Source organism: Limulus polyphemus, unplaced genomic scaffold (assembly GCF_000517525.1).
Source record: "Limulus polyphemus unplaced genomic scaffold, Limulus_polyphemus-2.1.2 Scaffold4052, whole genome shotgun sequence".
NCBI classification, from domain to species: domain Eukaryota; kingdom Metazoa; phylum Arthropoda; class Merostomata; order Xiphosura; family Limulidae; genus Limulus; species Limulus polyphemus.
In genome coordinates, this window is record NW_013669662.1 from 60228 (window position 1) to 66438 (window position 6211).

General features: G+C 32.0%; 1 protein-coding gene across 1 annotated transcript in view; it reads left to right on the plus strand.

The window, feature by feature from the left end:
* Positions 1–6211, plus strand: part of LOC106470510 (cytokine receptor-like) — a 58861-nt gene that overhangs the window by 17239 nt on the left and 35411 nt on the right. The gene's annotated exons all lie outside the window — the stretch shown is intronic.

Sequence of the window (6211 nt, forward strand, 5' to 3'; positions counted from 1 at the left end):
GATCAATGTATTTTCCACGAATCAGTTGTTCTGTTATTGTGAACTCTCACAGTCAATGTCTTTTCCATGAATCAATTATTCTGTAATTCTTGAAGATAATATGCTGCTCCCAAGTTGATATAAAAATCATCTTCACGTAAGCACAGGTGTAGTTATTATCTTAGTGATATTTTAGATGCTGGAGTCTTCATTTTGTTTGTTAAAAACTTGCCATGCAGTTTCTTGAAAAACTAGACGAACAACCCGTTCAGCGCTTAGGTCCGGGTATTATGATACTGTATAACATGACTGAAAAATAATTACCGTATAAAGAAAGTTTTCCTCCACGTCAGAAAACGAGGTGCAGTCGTTGAAACTGTAGAGTTCTAGCTTTCATCTTATCTTCGAAAAATTCACCTAATCCTGCTTCTTTTGTGAATCTGAGGTAGGGCGAATGAAAGAACGTTCTTTTTGAAAGGACTCGTGCAAGCTTATACTATAAGAGATGTATATTTAAACAACGAGGTAATTTAGTGCATCTTTTGGAGAACTTTAAATAATTTGAGCGTGTACATGCGATGGTTAGTAAGTAATACATTTGAAATAAAATATGTAATAAAAACAAATTGTAATTCTGATGGCTTGTGATTGAAATATTATTGTGGTTACCCCGTCCTCCGGGAGATTTAGATTGCAAGGAAAGGTTAAATTATGAACAATCATAGTTTATGTGATCTTTCTCTAAATATCGAATTATATTATTCAAGCATATTGTTTTATATTAATAGAAATGAATAAAAACCCTATAAACCGAGCGCTTTCGAAAGGTGGACATTTCTTATTCAGGGGCAAATTGGGAATGGTGGTGTAATCGAATGAGTGGTATATATATATAAAGGGAGTTTAGTGACGTCATATTAATAAATATTGGTTACAACAGGTGTTTATTTTTCTTACTTTAATTGAAATCTACACTTTTATCCGAGTAAATGATTTTTTGAGACAGTAATTAACGTAATATATAAATATAGGTGTATGTGTGTGTGTATACGTACATATATATGTATAAGTTTATTTCAAAGTCCGTATAAGCTAACCCAAATATTAAATTATTCTTGAAAACGGAAGGTGTGAAACTTCTGTAGATAACATTTAAATCTGAAAAAGTTGGTTTATGATAATAAAATTGGTAGGTCTAAAGGTGTTAATATAGAGTCTGTTTCTTATTCAACAGAAAAGTTAATATTTCGACGTCTGTTATTTGAATAAAAACTTCAGAATATGATATTTATGTTTAAAGAGTACAAATACACCATCAACATAGTTTTTAAGTAGAATGGGATGAAGGTCTTGAGAACTCTATGGTAACGATAATTTCTTATGGATTTTATCATAATAACCATAATTTTTAAACTATGTTCTGATGAGGATTGAGAGTATTTACATATATTATAGGTGTGCGTTATTTATGAAAAAAATATAATGCTGGTATTTATATGGGTATAAAATTGTAAATAGCGGTTATATTATAATGTATTGATGCTACAGTTTTGTTGCTTGTTAAACGTGATTTATGTATGAACATGATTCTATACCTGATTTAAACATTTTACATGTGAACGTGATTTTGTACTAAGTAGTATATATGCTGTAATATATATTTGATTTAAGTTTAAAATTTATGTATGTGGACATTTATATCTAAATATGCTAGAAAAATATTTTTTGCACTTTGTATTCGGTACCCAGTTAAAGCAGGTTTCAAATATTTGCCGATACGCGCGAAAACAACTTGTACCACGTTGTGATAAAAATAATCTGTAGAATAACGGACGCTCTATATATCTATTAAATCGAAAGTGAGCCAGAAAAAGTTCCAGATGTTGAGCATTGGGCATAACTTTTAATTTGTCAATTGTGTGAAGAATAGTAACGTTAGAATAACTTTTGAAATTCAAGTTATTAAAACCAAACAAACAAATAACAATAACAAAAAAATAAATATAAACAGATATGTAGCATACCATACCATACCATTGAGAAAATAGAGCATTGGATTCTTTATGACAATTACCTAATAGGTTCAGGATGTACGTATGACCTGAAAACACGTCGTTGTCTTTGTTGTAGTGTGAAGTGTGTAATGAGCCGGATTAGTGTTAACATGCTGTAGAGGCGGCTATAAGACTATTAGGTACATATAAAAACAACAACAATCCCCTGATGTTGGCTTTGTAGAGATTTGTTTTAATTATTTTCTTTCGATCACAATGTTCAAGTTGCGAGATCACCTATAAAAGGACACACATCTTATAGTATAAGATGTGTGTATTTAAACGACGAGGTAGTTCAGTGCATCTTTTGGAAAACTTTAACGTGCGCCAATTCTTTAATTGATTAAAGTTTTCATAAGAAATAAAAACGCATTTTAATTGAAGCTTCTGTACATTCGAACTTTCTCTCCGAAGGAAATTACCTATATATACTGAAAACTAGTCCAGGTAACTATCATTGTGTTATTAAAACAAAGGCCTGGCTTGGTGGGTTGGCCGTTGGACTCGCGAGTTCGCATTCCGTCACCAAGGGACCGGTATAGTGTGACGGCCAATCTCACTTTTCGTTGGTATGGTGTAGTCTAAGAGTAGGCAGTGGGTGGTGTTGATTAGCTGCCTTTCTTTTAGCCTTACATTTCGAGATTAGGGATTAGCGCAGATAGCCTCGACCTCGAGTAGTTTTGCGCGAAATGTAACAAACAAGTTATTGAAGGGTTAAAAGTATTGAATTAACTTGTATGAGTTCATACTTGTTTTCATTTTTATACCCATCCAAGTTATATCTTTACTCTCAGTCAAGAATTGATTTTGTTACTTTTAGCTATTATATGGTAATAAGTATTTTTCATGTATGCCGTATTTTGTTATGTTATGCTCAAATGTCAATGTGTAATTATGGCAAAGCTTCTAAAGCTATCTACCGCCAACCCTAAAAACTACTGACCAAAGAAAGAACAGCCAGTCAGCAGTATTCTACCACTCGCCACCTACTCTCATAACGCACCCATAGTTTAATGTGTAGGGAATATTTTATGGTATCGCACGGAGTCAAACCCGACTCGACAACTCAACATGGCCAATCCACGCTGACGACTGCCATTTTATTTTTGAAAAGTAGAATTAAGTATTAGTCGTATAAAACTTCTCTAACATAATGTATAATTATATGTAAACACTGCTGAAAGTTAAAAATCCTATGCGTCAATTCTTTAATTGATTAAAGTTTACATAAGAAATAAAAACATATTTTATTACTATTAGAGCATAAACTGCTGACATTAACCAGGCGATACGTCACAAAACAAAATCATTATGACGCAGAGAAAAACTTGAAGTTAATTAGTAATTCAGTTGCAATGTTTATCATGAAATTCTAAGAAAGCGATTTAATGGTGGTTGAGTATTAGCTGTTTTTCTAACCGGAATGTAAATAATGAAAGGATATAATTGTTTATTCGTGAAAAAAGAAAATAGGGTTAATATAGTGATAAAAATATTAAGCAGCCTTATCATTATTTTTAATATATGTAATGATATTAAGATACTGTGTATTGTGATTTACATATTGTATGTTCTGACGATGGTATCGATATTTTTGTTATTTCTTTTAACAAAATAAAATTATAATGATCTCTTTGTATATCTTGATTCTTTGAATCTCTAAAAAATATTTATTGGCATCATTTTGAAAGAGAAAAAGGGAACCTCACGTCTTGTTTGATTTTTTTTTATGTAATGCTTAAAGTCATAATGTTTAGATTATGTGTTTTGGACGCTAAACATTTCAGTGTTTAGAACAAGTACGACGGTTATTTTGTGATATTTATTTTATAATAGTACTTTTTATGTTCTAACTTTACTCAGCCGCCTTTTATGCGAACGATATTTCACTAAGGTTCACTTATTCAGTTACTTCCTTTACTTTCGATTGTGCTCAGTTTGATGGACATGATGACGCACTATTGCCCAACACCACAAGCTTGTGCTAAAGATGGCGAACTCAATCCCAGATCACGCATCTTGACGGAATTGCCACAAACCTTTCTCTATGCGTGGACATCAGCTTCAAAGATAACGTTTAAGTAGATCAAAGGTACAAAGGCTTCTTGAAGCTGTGCGAGACTTGACAGATATTTATTCGAATGAGATTGTCCTAATTCTAATTTCAAGTTCGGACGTATTTTTCTTGAAAACACGTGTTAATATGGAGTTGTGACAAGCAGCTTGTGAGCCCTCGTCAACTTCATATATTTGTTTATTACCTGTTAATGGTTATATGTTTAACTTCATCGTAGTGGCTTTTTTGGAGTCTAAGAGTTCTTTGTCACAACCTTTACTTTTTTGGGGATGAGAACTTTGCTTCAAATTGACTTCCATTGTGGTTTTGGAGCTCATTGTTGTACAAGTTAACATGGATAACACTAAAGGATTCCTTCTTCGAATTTTATGTCTTTTGGCTATTTTTAACAATCTCGCTATATGTTCTTCTTCAAAAAAGGTTATGAATAATAAATAGCTCGTCTAGCCACAAGTCTATCATGATGACATTGCACTGTTGAATGGTCGACAGTTCGCCTGAAACTATTTATACAAGTATTAGGGGTGCATATCTCATCGTAGTAGTCGATAAGATACGTATTCAGATATTGATGCCGGTACGATACGTATCGGCATACAGAAGTTTTACCAACTGTTTGTTACAAAGTTTGACAGTCTTGTCTGTAATTTGTTATCTGTGCTTTTTCAATATCCCAGCTTTGATCGACTAAATGTCAGCTGGCAAGAGAAGTAAAATTAAAAAAGTTAATATCTGTCTATCTATTTTGTTATTGTTAATTTGTTACATTATCTTGCATGTAATGTTTTTGATAAAAGAAATGAAGACAACATGTTGTACTTAATATTCATCTTCCTTTATTGAATCATTACTTTTTTAGCAAAAATACTTTATTAGAAATTCTGATTTTGTCCGTGCAAAAGACTTATAATATTTAGTGAAAGCTTGGCAAATTTCACAAAACATCTGTGATCGAATTAGTATCTTTATTGCAACAATACTTCTTTAAATACAGGATTTTTAGAATACTACAAAATAATTCTAATTGCAGAAACCGAAATCTATAATTCTACTTGTCTTAGATCTAACATTAGTTAAGTCTTTATTAAGTACGTCCTGTATTCGATAAAGATAGTTTGTGTACCTATTTTGCTTTAGTTTAGTTAGGCCTAAACTTTACCATACTTAATACTATCAGTAAATAAACTTATAATGTTATTCTACGAACAAACATTAGACCTTTTTAATGCACTAGCATAAGCAAATCGTTTGTATCAGGTGCGAGTTAAAGTTATATTACTAAACATAAATAAAATGCAATGTAAACTCATGCTTATTCATTCAGGTTGATATGACTGTTTTATCAATTCAGATATAATTATATGCAATGTTTTGTGTGTGTGTGTGTATATATACATACAACACTATCCAGAATATGACAACAAAGTACGATACAAATGACTAATAGACCGTAAAATAGTACTTTGTTCATGCGGTCTGCACATTTGTTTTTGTACATCGTAGCAAGTGGCAAAGCATTAGGTTTTGTGATTCTCTTATCATTCTATACATTTATACCCAAACTTATTTTGGGTCAATCCTGTATATCCAACAATTAAAATACAAGGTGATTAGTTCTATAGTAGCACTGTTGTTAGTAATGGTTTGAAATCTCATGTTTGACCGACTCTCCTGGTTATGTACATGTCTCTCTGTCTCTCCGCTACTTTTTCGTAACCTAAAATTCGTGAGGACTATGAAATATTTAATATATTCGCAAACAAAACTGTGCACGCTAATTTTTAACGCGTATTCAGACTGACTTATTTTTTTATGATATAAGCTAAATATCATCATATTGCTTTGTCGAGCCCTGAGGAAATGAACCAGAGATTCGTTATTATCATCAGATGGAATAGTTCATACAGTACGAGGAAAATAAGAAGTGTGTGTTGAAAGGTAGAGCTCATGTTGTTGTGTAACGATATTGGTATCAGACTTGTTCCTTTTCTGAGTGTTTATTATAAAGAAGATATAAATTTAAAAGAAAGTTAATTTAAACTAGCTGGAGTACCCGTCCCCTGGACGGAAGTTATGTAAATTCATGATTAATGAAAGATTA